General features: G+C 42.7%; 1 long non-coding RNA gene across 1 annotated transcript; it reads right to left on the reverse strand.

Annotated features, from left to right (window-relative positions):
• Window positions 1-5,431: 5,431 nt before the first annotated feature.
• On the reverse strand, window positions 5,432-12,909 carry LOC116420793. Its single transcript, XR_004231241.1, has 3 exons — window positions 9,903-12,909; window positions 7,267-7,415; window positions 5,432-6,173 (listed from the first exon to the last, which is right to left on the reverse strand). It is a non-coding gene; the product is annotated as an uncharacterized LOC116420793 (long non-coding RNA).
• Between the last annotated feature and the right edge of the window lie 112 nt (window positions 12,910-13,021).

A 13,021-nucleotide genomic window follows, 5' to 3' on the forward strand; every position in this document is an offset into this window, starting at 1 on the left:
GAGCAAAAAGACGGGAGGGAGTGTGGGGCCACCTTTCCTCCCCTGAGTCGGCTTGGAAGCCCCTGTTGTAGAAACCTGTCACAATGGCAATCTGGAAGGTGAGATGGTATCTCTGCTTTTTTAATGTGCATTTCTCTAATCAATAGTGATTTAGAACATTTTTTTCCTAATGACTAGAAAACAAAGTAGAGGTAGAAAACAAAGAGGCTCTTCCACCAAGTCTCCAGTACACACAAAAAGATATTGGTACCAGGCAGGTGTGTTCAGTGCAGCCTCCCCTCCCAGCCCTCCAAAAGTGGTTTGATGTTTCCGTCAAGGGCAAGAGTATAACAGAAAATAAATGCTGTCAGTTGAATTCAAAAGACAAAGACCTACTGCGTGGAATACACTCTCCTCTGGGGGTAATGGGGGAAGAGCATGAGTGCTTGTCCTCCTGGGCAGCCCACCCTTCTCAGAGGCAGGAAGCAAGACAATTAAGACACGTTATTCCAAGAGATGCAGTCCTGTGAGAGATCCTGGGGCAAGCCAGCAAGGGACCCATCATTGTCGGCTGTGCAAAGTACTGAAGGACAAAAAGGCTCTCCCTCGTGAAGCTCCCGTCTACTTTGGCAGTCAGGGGAGGTGAGTTGATGCAAAGTACTAAAGACAACACTAACAACTCCCCCCAGTTCTCCCAAAGGAATAAAAGAAAGCAGTATGGGGATAACCCTTGAATTTATCCTTAGCAAATAGGATTCTAAAAGGGGCCAGGTAAGTAAGGGATATGTTCCGTGTAGATAGCATGGCCTTTGCAAAAATACCTGGCAATTCAGAGAATAACTTGGGAAGAGCTACTTGGAGAAAGTAGTATTTGAATTAAATTTTGAAAGACATGTATACTCTATGTCAGATTGCTTGACATCTTGGGGGGGGGGTGTAGGGAAGGGAGGAAGGAAAAAAAATTGGAACTCAAAATCTTAACTAAAAAATGAACGTTGAAAACTATCTTTACATGTAATGAGAAGAGAAGAGGTGGTATTCCCAGAGTAAGAGGCAGACCCAGAAAAGATTTAGAAGTAGGAAGGTATAAGAACATATTAAAGTGGGCAAAGTGTCTCCTTTGTTTGGAAAATGGAGGAAAATAAAAGGGATAAATACTAAAGCCCTATTTTGTGAGGTTATGGGTCATTGCATATGATTTTTTTTTTTTCTCCCATGTGTGGGATTAGATTTTGGGCTTGTGATTTCATTGATATAGAAAATCTCTGGATAAGGAAATACTGCTGCCAAAAGTTGTTTTTACTTGCCTAAAAGCTAAATGGTTGCCCATGGTCACACAGCCAGTGTGTGTCAGAGATGGGATTGAATTCACTACTTCTGGCTTAAAAGGTTCCATTCACTCCATTGTGTTTCTCCTTGTCCTTGGTTTTGTTGAGCTGGTTGCTTTTTTTTTTTTTTTTTCTTAAGTAAAGAAAGATCTAAAAGGATGAGAGGAGAATACATAAATGCTTAATTTTTTTAAAGTTAGGGGTATGACTTGATTGTAAAGGACCTCAAATGTTATATATATACATATAACTTGAATTTGGAATATAATAGGGAATCACAACAAAGTTTTGAACAGAGAAATAACAGGCTTTCTCATACCACTGTACCATGTTTACCTAAGAAGTCACCTGTAGGTTTAAAGAACCCTAAAGTTCTATATACCATGATCTCTAGTTCTCTCCCAACTTGGTTGGTTTTCAATTTGTCCTTCCTAAAACATAGCACTCACGCACAAACAAAACCAATGTAATCCAAATTAGAGGGCAAGCAGAAAGCCGGGAAATAATTTTTACAGCAAGTGTCTCTGATAAAGGCCTCATTTCTTCAATATAGAGGGAACTGATTGAAATTTTTAAGAATATAAATATAAATCACCCTCCTCCAACTGAAAAGTGGTCAAAGGATATGAGCAGGCAGTTTTCAGATGAGATCAAAGCTATAGTCATTAGGAAAAAAATGTTCTAAATCACTATTGATTAGAGAAATGCAAATTAAAACAACTGAGATACTATCTCACCTTCCAGATTGCCACTGTGACAAAAAAATGTTGGATGGGAAATTGAGGCACACTTGGAGTTGTGAACTGATCCAACCATTCAGTTTTGCTGCTATGCCCCAAATTAAATTTGTACATACCCTTTAATCCAACAATACCACTACTAGGTCTGTACACCAAAAAGATACAAAAAAAGGGGAAGGGTGTGAAGGACCTATTTATACAAAAATATAACAGCTCTCTGTAGTGACAAAGTATTAGAAACTGAAGGGAAGCCCATTATTTGGGGAATGGCTGAACAAATTGGGGGTATAGGATTATGATGGAATGCTATGATGTTAAATAGAAAATTATGAATAGATTGATTTCAGAAAAAACCTGGTTGAGACATGAACTGATACAAAGTATAGTGTATATAGTAAAACAATATTGTATGGTGATCAACTGAAAGACTTAACTGTTCTTAGTAATATAGTGATCTAAGATGATTCCAAAGGACTCATAAGAAAAATCCTTTCCACCTGCAGAGAAGGAACTGATGAAGCCTAAAATCTGATCAAAGCAGGTTATTTTTTCACTTTCTCTTTTTTTGTCCTTTCCTTTTGAATCTGTTTATTTCACATGGCAAATATGGTAATATGTTTTGCACGATTAGACATATATAACCTATATCAAATTGCTTACCATCTCAAGGAGAGAAGTAGGAAAGGAGAGAAAATTTGGGATTAAAGTTTTAAAAAGTTAAATGTTAAAAATTGTTTTTATATGTAACTGGGAAAAAATAAAATACTTTAAAAAAAAAAAAGCGGTACCCAGGATTGAGCAGATATTGTCAGACCAAGACAGAAATCAGCAGGACTCTCACCACCTTTGTCCTGAACATTTTCTTTTAATAGGGGCTTATATCATATTAGCTGTTGGAACTGCTAAGCCTCACATTTGACATATTGAACTTGCAGTCCATTAGAACCTCCTCCAAGACCTTTTTTCCCCCCATACAAATTTTTTAGCCCTACCTCCCCCATTCTAAATTTGTGGAGTTGATTTTGAAAACCCAAGTGTGGAACTTTACACTTATTTTGACATTTCTTTTTAAGTTTGGCCCATTGTTTTAGCCTATTAAGAATCTCCCATTCAAGATGACATGGGGTCAGGAGTGATTTATTCTTTTGGTCATTTCTGAACATCTAACTATAATATCCTCTAAATTATATTCTCTTTCCCCCTCTTCTCCAAAAAAGATTGAAGTTCTTCACCGAAATCTAGGTATATGTAATATAAATGTGTCTCTGTCTGTGTATTTTTTTAATTCTTCTGATTTACCAGTCTAATAACCTTGTTTAAAAAGAAAATTAGGTCAGTCTGGATTGACTCTCTTAAACTAATGGCAACCACTTCCTTTCCTAGCTGTTTACTACCAAACAGCCAGAAGTCAAAGCAAAGTCCACTAGTCTGTAGTTTACATAATCAACTGGTCAGGAAGACACATCTTCCTAAGTCCAAATCTAGCCTCAGACATTTACTGCCTGTGTAGTCACTTAGTCCTGTTTGCCTCATTTGTGAAATGAGCTGGAGAAGGAAAGGGCAAATTACTCCAGTTTCTTTGCCAAGAAAACCTCAAATGGAGTTATGAAAAGTTGGACCCAACTGAATGACATGACTTAACCACAATACAACACACTGGTGACAAATTCCAAAAGATTCAGTGGTGGAGAGAGCCCCAGCCCCGAGTCACACAGCTCGTGAGTATCTGATGCTCGATTCCAAGTTAGGTCCTGACTCCAGAGCTGGTGCTCTGTCCACTGCTGACAGTTCCAATAATGTGTATGTTTTAAGTCCCCACCAATTAGTCAACAAGCAGTTATTAAACAACTGCTATGTGCCAGGTTCTGTGCTCAGCTCAGAATACAAAAAAGTCCCTGCTCTTCAGGAGCTCACCTTCCAATGGGGGAGAAGACAAGCAAACAATTGTGCAAATAAGATATAGACTGGATAAATTGGAGACGACCAATTAAGGGAGATCAGGAAAGGCTTCTGGCAAAAGGTGGGACTTTAACCAAGGCTTCAAGGAGACCAAGAGACGAAGATCAGGGAGAGAGTTCCAGACATGGTGGATGCCCAATGGAGAAACTGTCCAAAGTCAGGAGATAGGAGTATCTTATGTGAACAACAGCAAAGATGCCATAATTATTGTATTAGAGAGTATATGGTGAGGAGTAAGATTTAAGAAGAAGATGGAAAAGATGGGAGGAAGTCAAGTTATAATGGGCTTCTTAAAAATGAGATTTTATTAATATCTTGCCTTTATATGTCTAAAATTTGTATCCTTTCCTCTCAAAAAGACTTCCTTCCCTCCCCCCGCCAAAATCAGCAAAAACTGATCAATGCATCAAAAAATGTCTGAAAATATATGCCATGCATAATACCTACATACCTCTTATGTTGGCAAAGGGGTGGTGCGGTAATGTATCTCTTCTTTGGGGTCTTGTTTCAATACACATTTATCTAGTGCCTGTCGTGTACCAAGCACTGTGAGATATAAAGACAAAACAACCTTAGCCTCTAAGCAACCTATATCCTATCAAGAAAAAATGTACATGTCAGTATTTACAAAACATGTGGACAAAACAAATTTGCAGGAAAAGGCCATTGAGGAGAATCAGAAAAGCTCTCATGGGTTTCCCTTCACATACAGCAAAATAAGAGGAAATAAGATGGAAACTGCCAATGTTGGAAGGGCTGTGGAAAAATAGGTACACTAATAAACTATTGGTGGAAATGTGAATTGACTTTTCTGGAAAGCAATTTGAGATGTGCTTTGAAAGATGATTTAAAAATCTATACTTTTTGATTCAGAGATCAAATTACTAGGTAAGAGGGTCAAAGACAGGGGCAAAAAGGACACATACCAAAATAATCATAGAAGCACTTTTTATGATAACAAAGTACAGGAAGCAAAGTAGATGCTCATTAATTAAGGACTAGACAAATTGTGATCTATGGATATAAAGGAATACTACTGCATGCTGCACTGAAAGCAATATGAATTCCAAGTAGCATGGGAAAACTTACAAGGAAATGATGCAAAATGAATTAAGCAGAATCAAGAAAACAACATTCACAATGACTATAACAATGTACATCGAAAAAACTACAAGAAAACTGAATTCTGTAATTATCTTGATCAAGCTTCTCCCTGTCTACCCCTGCCAGAAAGAAATGTACTTCTTTCTCTTCTTTGCTGAGGTGGGGGCTTATGGGTATGGAATACTGCATATTCTGTCACACTTGGTGGTTTATGTGGTTGTTTTGCTGAAGTGCTCTTTTCCTCTCTTTTTAAATTTTTTTTTTTTGGCACAAGGGAAAGCCCTCTGGGAAAAATAATATATATATATATATATAAAAGATCTTAATAAAAAGTTTTAAAAGACATGTTGGATGTGGTGCTTCCACTGACTTTTGAAGGAAACTTGTAAGCATTGTAAGAAGGCAAAAGTGAAAGACTTCAAAATATGAGAGACATCTTGAGCAAAAACTTGAAGACAGGAGATGGACTGTTATGTATGAGGGATGTGAAGCAATCCACTGTACTTGGATGAAACCATAGAGTACATGAAGAGGGAGACGCACAATAAGCTTGGAAAGGTCGGTGGTGAAGGATTTAAAAAGCTAAATAGAAGAGTGTATTTGAGCCTAGAGGAACTTTTGGAGTTTGAGTGACAGTCAACTGTCTGACTAGTAGTATATTATACCTAGGCTCCTATTTCTCTAATTGCTCTTGTCCAATTGATCTGAAGTGTGATTTCATGTTAACATTGCTCTTAAATCTCCTTCCAGTGATCTCCACCCAAAAGGTCTTTCTCATGACGCTTTCCAATGCAGCTTCCCTCATATGAGTTTATTTTCTTACTCATACACACCATTTATTTCTGCTGTATCTTTTGAAATCCAAGAAATCTGTCCCACCTAATCCTAGAATTCTGGTTAGGAGTTGATATAAGTTCCCATTACTCATTGTGGTCCAGAAATTCCTTCACATGTCTGACTTAAGTACCTCTTGCTGCAGCTTTAGCCTATTTTCCATCGTCCCAGCTAAAATGACAAACAGCTGGTCATCCGTGGCTTTCTTACTGCTAGAGGATTTCGGCTCCTATTCTCAAGAAAAAGTAAACAAATATCAACAACAAAACAAACAGTAAGCATGCGCTGCAAGCTTTATAGATTTGAGACCAGAACTGGAAGGGATCTTAGAACATAGACTGTGAGAGCCATAACAACCACTGGATCATAGAATATGAGGCAGAGAAGTGAGATAGTGACTAGTGTAGTGGATAAAGCACTCACCTTGGAGTCAGGAGGACCGAGTTCAAATCTTACGTTTGATAATGACTAGTTATGTGAGCTTGAGACAAGGTCCCCACTTGTAGGGCCCAGGTTCCTCATTTTTGAAATGAGAGGAAGTAGACTTGATGGCTTCTAAGGTTCCTTCTAGCCCTAGACCTTTTATCAGAGTTGGGAAGTCTCCGAGAACACAGAGTGTCAGGGCTGGGAGGGTCCTTGACTAAAGCAGGCCCTAGGAAAGTAGAACCTAGACTCAATTTAAAGATTACTTCATCTAACACCTCTCCCCCATTTTACAGATAGAAAATTTTGGAGTAAAGAGAGACTTGTCCAAGGTGCTACAGCAAAGTTACCAAATGGGGCAAGATCAGAACTCAGTTCTCCTGACTCCCAGTCCCATGTGCTTCCCACCACAGAGAGGTGAAGGATTGAGATGAGAGTAGATATTGGGGCAGGATTTCCTGGCATAGCATCCCCAGTGGCTGCAGAACATCCTGCCCTTCTTCCCCACACCGGTGCCTCTTCCTTTATCCGTTCTCTTCCTCTCTCCCTCTCTCTGTCAAGCCCTGAGCAGCTGCTTGAATTGGGGGACACCTGTTTGGTGCTGTGGCCTTCCTTCAGCTGATTTGTGTGCAAAGGTGAGGCACCCCAGCGGTGGTGGGTCTGAGAAGCTGCCTCATGGCTCAATCTCCGTGTGGGAGGCTGGGGGAGAGGATGCTTAGATTTGGGCTGAATGAAATGTTCTCCAAATCCCTTCTACATGCCAAGTTCTGTGACTTGGGAGAATGATTCATTGAGAGGTGGTTAAAAAAAAAAGCACTGGGTTCAAATCTAGATTTTGCCCCTGATGACCTAAGTGGCTTTGGGCAAGCCAATTTCTTTTGGGCCTTAAGTTTCCCTACCTTAAAATCGAGGTGTTGGGCTCAAAGGCCGTCAGGGTCACTCCGACTTCTCTCTCCGTGATCCAATGACTGCCCTTTAGACCCTTTGGGCTGGGGGAGGGTAGGCCCTCCCACACTGGGGAGCCTAGAAACGCCAGTGCTGGCAAACCCTGTAGGAAACAGGCAAATAAAAGACGGAAATACAGCATAAGCCATCTCTGCTCTCTTCCTCCTCCTCGAAGCCTGAGAAGAGCCACAGATGGAGATGGGGGTGGGGATTTGGGGGGAGGAATAGTGGGGAAAGAGCCGCATTGTGCAGTTCGAAGATGTCGTCTCAAATTCAAGTTCTCCTATTTATTATCTATGGGATTCTGGGCAAGTCATGTTCCCTCTACACTGATTTTTTTCCTGGAAAAGTCAGGGATGGAGAATGGACTAAATCGTCAGGCCTCAAATTTTTTGCTTTCAAGAATGCTTTAGGGGGCAGCTAGGTGGCCCAGTGGATAGAACACCTGCCCTGAAGTCAGAAAGTCCTGAGTTCAAATATGACCTCAGACACTTAAACTTCCTGGCTGAATGACCCTGGGCAAGTCACTTAACCCCAATTGCCTTGGGGAAAAAAGCTTTATACTTTTAAAAACTAAGGATCAAAGAATTTTGGTGTATATGGGTCATATTGCTTGATATTAGTGTTAATATGTCGACTATGGATTGAAACATGGCATTTTCATCTTTTTTTTTTTGTTTGCTTTCTCTCGTGGTTTTTTTCCTTTTTGGACTGATTTTTCTTATACAACATGATAAATAAAAATATATGCTTAAAAGGACTGCATATGTTTAACCTATATCAGATCACTTGATGTCTTGGGGAGGGTCAAGGTAAAGGAGGGAGAGAGAAAAATTTGGTGTCTTAAACGTGTCTTAAACAGTGTCTTAACAAATGTTGAAAACTATCAATACATATATTTGGAAAACTAAAATATTATTGAGAAAAAACAAACATAAATGGCTTAGTATTATCATGAAAATAGTTTTCATCTTGCAGATCCCACGTTAAAGGGTTTGGGGAATCCTCAAGAGTCCCTGAACTGCAAGACCTGAAATAGAGGATTCCTAAAGACACTCTTGATGAGGAAGATAGGAAACCAATCCAATTTTCAAAGAAGAATAGGAGGAAGACATTGGAAAGGGTGAGACCACAGGATTCTGTCACTGATTGGATGAAACCCGACCAGGAAAAACGACTGGGTCTTTGACAGAGAGGAGGACCCCCCCCCACCCCGACCTCCACTAACAGAGATGCTGGGAAGCCTTGTCTGCCAGGGCACCAAATGGGAGGGCTGCAAGAAAACAAGAGTATAATCAGGCATTTGGATTTTTGCCCATAGTTGTTCAGTGTGCAGCACAGGGCAGGGCCTGAGCCCCATACTCTCTTACCTTCACTGTTACTTCCCAGTGACAACTCTCATGCTTGACTGATGTAAGGTGAGGATTTCCAGGCACTGTACTCAGGGTTAGGATCTACTAAAGACCCTCTCCTCCTCTTTAGAGCCTGAGGCGAGCCTCCCAAAAATTTTAGATGCCTGTCTGCTCTGTGGGGAAGGGGCTGTTAAGCTCAGTGTGTGCTCATAGCCAAGATCTCTTCCTTAGTTTGCGTCTCATGATGTTCTTACATAGACCTTGGACCATCCCCAAACTGCTGTATTTTGCAGGATCCCAGGCTAGGAGTTAGTGGGGGTTACCCTGCTATTACTAAGGACTCTTGAGTGTTCAGGCCCCTGAGAATTTCAGAACACTCAAATCAAGAAACAGCTATCTCCAGTGGACTTGAGGACAGGGAGTGTTTTGTATTGTCCCTTGTGCCTCAGTCCCTTGAACATTGTTAAAAAACAATTCTTGGGATTGCTAATCAGGAAATGAGAGCTCAGTAAGTGCCAGACACTTTTCTAAGTGTTGGGGGCATAAAGAAAGGGGGGGGGGGAATCAAGTTTAGTCTGAAGGACTGCAATAAAGAACCTTTGCCTTCAATTAATATTTTAATATGGCTCCATTAGGAAAAAGTATCACTTGCTTCCTATGACATAAACTTTCTGAAGAATACAAGAGATGACCCAGATCCCATCCCAGAGGAGACTGTGATTTACTTGAGAAGGCAAGTCCTTCAAGATTCAGTCTAAGTATCATCATCTCTGCAAAACCTTCCCTGCTCACGAGCCCACACTGCTCGCCCTTCCTGAGTTCAGAATAATAGGACGGCAGTCTAGATACCAAAGGCTTGCTATGAATCTCTATGACATGAGCATAGCCAAGGAAACCAGCCTGCAGAAGAGAAAACCCTCAAAGGAGAAAAGACAGTGTTCTCCAAGAATCCCATGGGCTGTCATGTGGCCCTCCCTCCTTGGTCTTAGAGGGCAGGCCCAATGGCTTAGTGGTGGGACTTTAGGACTATTACAGTGGACTTTGCAAAGAAGGAATCCACTCCTTTCCACCACACTGGCTCTTCAATGACTAGCTGGAAGGGTCCTTAGTCTAATCCACGTCTGTTGTGTTATGGTGAGATACACAGCATGGTGTAACAGAAGAAACCTAGAACCAGAACACAGGTGTCCCACTCCCAGTCCCACTCCCTTACTGGCATTCAAACACAGTACACTTACTAGCTGTGTAATCTTGGGTATTCTTCATTTTTTAGACAATCTGTGACCTAGAACTCATCAGGGTGAGTACTCCAGGGTATGGCCAGAAAATCCCCTGCTATGCTGTAGGCCCTGATGCATTTCTCCGTGGACACATGGCTTCTCCTTTTTGCATTGAGGGTCTTCTTTCCAAGGTGTCAATAACCCTATTCGGGATGGAAGCAGTTCTGGCTAAGCTGGGTTGGTTCCAGCTGGCACCTTGTTTGAGGAATGGAGATGCTGTGAATCAGAGGGTGGGGTGCCCAAGCCTGGACCCATAAGCCATTAACTGCTTGACTGCCAGCTGAAGGAGAATCTCTGTGGGGGGAATCTTTCCATCCCCTTTGCCATGGCCAGCTGGTACTGTTTTGTGGCTTCATACTGCCTGGAGGCATAGAATGGTAGCCCACTAGATAAGATTGTCAAGGGTTCACAGATGTCACTGATCTAATTCCCTTCATTTGACAAATGGAGACACTGAGGCTCTTGAAAGCTCTGCCAGCCAAGAGCTACCTCTGGAAGGTACAGGAGGATTCTGGCAGGATCTGGAAGCTCACATTCCAAGAGAAGGGAGGAAAGCCTTCTAGCCAGGTGGTGAGAGAATGCAGCAAAAATCTCCATCAACAAAACATCCCTGAAAAGGGCATTACAATTACAGATTACAATTACTTCCGTCTGTATAAGGCTTTACAATTTATCCACTGACAGCCTCGTTATCCAGATAGGGAAACTGAGACTCGGAAGGAGGAATGAGTGGCCAGCATAACCAACCCAACCAGTGCTCCAGAGACTAGTTGACAGAGGGAGAAACTGAGGCTGAGAGCAGAACCTGCCCACAGTCAAGCAGCAGCTTTAGGACCAAGATGGAAGGACTCTTTCCTCCCCTCTGGGCTGCCGCTGGGCCTCAGATGTCGCTCTGCTGTACCAGGCACTGAAGGAAGTAAGAAGTGAGCCAACCCGTGTTCCCAAGGGAGGGGTCGGTTGCCAGGTGAATGCTGGGGCTGAGCTGTTCAGAGGCTTGCATCACTTCTGCTTGGCACCCAAAGCATTCAGGCCCAGGCCCGCACTGCCCACAAACTCTTGAGTTAAGCCCGCCAACTTCCCTTGGCAGGCTAATCTGCTCAGGCTCCCCAGCATCCTCCTTCCCAGCGTGCCCAAGGTCTCAGAGTTCCTCTCCCCTCTTGGCTCCCAGGGGACTCCCTGGCCTTTAATGTCCCTTGCAGCCTTTGAGCTCTTCCCTTTAAGGACTAACATTGAGTCATGGCCAAAAGAATCCCTCCCTGGTGTCATCCCCCTACTCAGCCGCCCCTCTGGCTGGCTCTTTCTTTATGCACTTACTATACCCTCAAATAGAGAGGCTGGGTCTAGGGTTTCATTGGTAATGAAGAAACTTCCCTATTTCTTCAAAACAGAGCAGGGAGTCAAACCTGGTACAAGAGACCCTTCTGAATTCTAATAGGGAATCATTAAATTGTAACTGGGAAAGTTTTAGCAACCAAAAAAAAATACAGTAAGAGATGTTAATATATAGTTTTCTAAGTCAATATGTAGCCCACAAAGATACTTTTACACAAAGATACATATACTTTTTTAGTGGATACAGGATATATACTCTTTCTATATGAGTTAATGCCATTGGTCTAAGTTAAATAGCTTGTCTAGGGTCTCACATTGTATAAAAGACAGGGGGTGAACCCAGGTCTTCTGGGCTCTGCGACCAGTTTCTTCTCCCATTGTTAGAGCTCCCTTCCTCTTAGAGTGATTTTGTATCACTTGTTCATGCTAAGGAATTACTTATCAGTGTTCATATTATATCATCCCCCAAGAGAACTGAAGCTCCTTGAGGGCAGGGAGTTTGTTTTTTTAGTTCTAGCTCCAGCCGGTATATCCGCAGCTAGTCTAGTGATCTCACCATAGCGAGCATTCTCTCCAAAAATAGAAATCTCAGCCTATCTCATGGGATTCCTGTCCAGATCTAGCCACCTCATTCCGGGGTCCCTTCAGCTTAGGGTATTGGGGGGGCCTGCCCATGAAGCAGGCATTTTATGTTGGGGTGTCAGATCTGGCTTCTCTAACTTCAGGCTAATGCCCATTATGGGGACCTCAGTTTCCTCCTCTGTAAATTGAGGAGAGTTGAACTGAATAATTTCTAAGATCTTTTTCAGCTTCTCTAAAGTTGTATGATTCTAAATCTGGGTCGGGTCCCTGGAGAAGTGGAGGAAGGGATCAGTGGAGACATCGAGAGCAGGAGAAGGTGGAGGAGGGGAGTCAGTTTGGGAAGGGAAGAGTCATTTGTGGGGACTGTTGAAAGGGTTTAATTGGGAGTGGGGGATGGGGTGGGGAGCCTATTTCTGATTTGTCTGGTTCCTAACTATTGTATTCAGGCTCTTTGATGGTGTAGACTGTAACTCGTGAGCTCTGAGAGGCTCTGGACCAGGCCTAGGCTTAGGGATATGTCTCTGCCAAGATGATGAAATAAAAAAGGAAAGAAAAGTGAATGGAAGGCTGGTTTTCCAGAGCTAAAGGGACCCTCTGGAGCCACCAAAATTACCTTCTGCCTGACCCTTCTTTCTCCCTGACCCTCTCCCTCTCCATGCCCCCCTCAGATCCTCTTTCTCCTCCCCTCCTTTGTTTTCGAAACCTTTCCCTATAATCTCCATTCAGAGCCCCTTCTCCCTCCCAAATCCTCTGACCCTCAGTCTTCTTACTTGTCCCCTTGCTCCGACATCCACTTCCTCCCTCCCTCTCACCCTTTTCCCCTCTCTCAGGGACCCTCCTCTCTCCCTTTTTTCTCTCCATGAGTTTCCTTCCTCTTTCCTGCTGGATCCTTTGGCCCTCTTCTTTCCGCTTTCTCCCCTGACCTCTCCTTTCTGATCTCTCGGACCTTCCCCTCCTCCCCATGCTCCTCCCCACTGCCTCTATCCCTCCTTCTCCCCTTTTTTCTTTAGTGACTCTTTCCCTCCCCTTCCTAGTCTTCTCTCCCAACCTCCTCCCTCCTGACCTCTGACCCTTCCCCCCTCCTCTCCTACCTGACCCCTCCCCCCTCTTTCCTACTCTCCCATCGGACCCCTCTGCCCTCTTCTCTTTCCTGACTCCTCCCC

Source organism: Sarcophilus harrisii, chromosome 1, assembly GCF_902635505.1.
Source record: "Sarcophilus harrisii chromosome 1, mSarHar1.11, whole genome shotgun sequence".
NCBI classification, from domain to species: domain Eukaryota; kingdom Metazoa; phylum Chordata; class Mammalia; order Dasyuromorphia; family Dasyuridae; genus Sarcophilus; species Sarcophilus harrisii.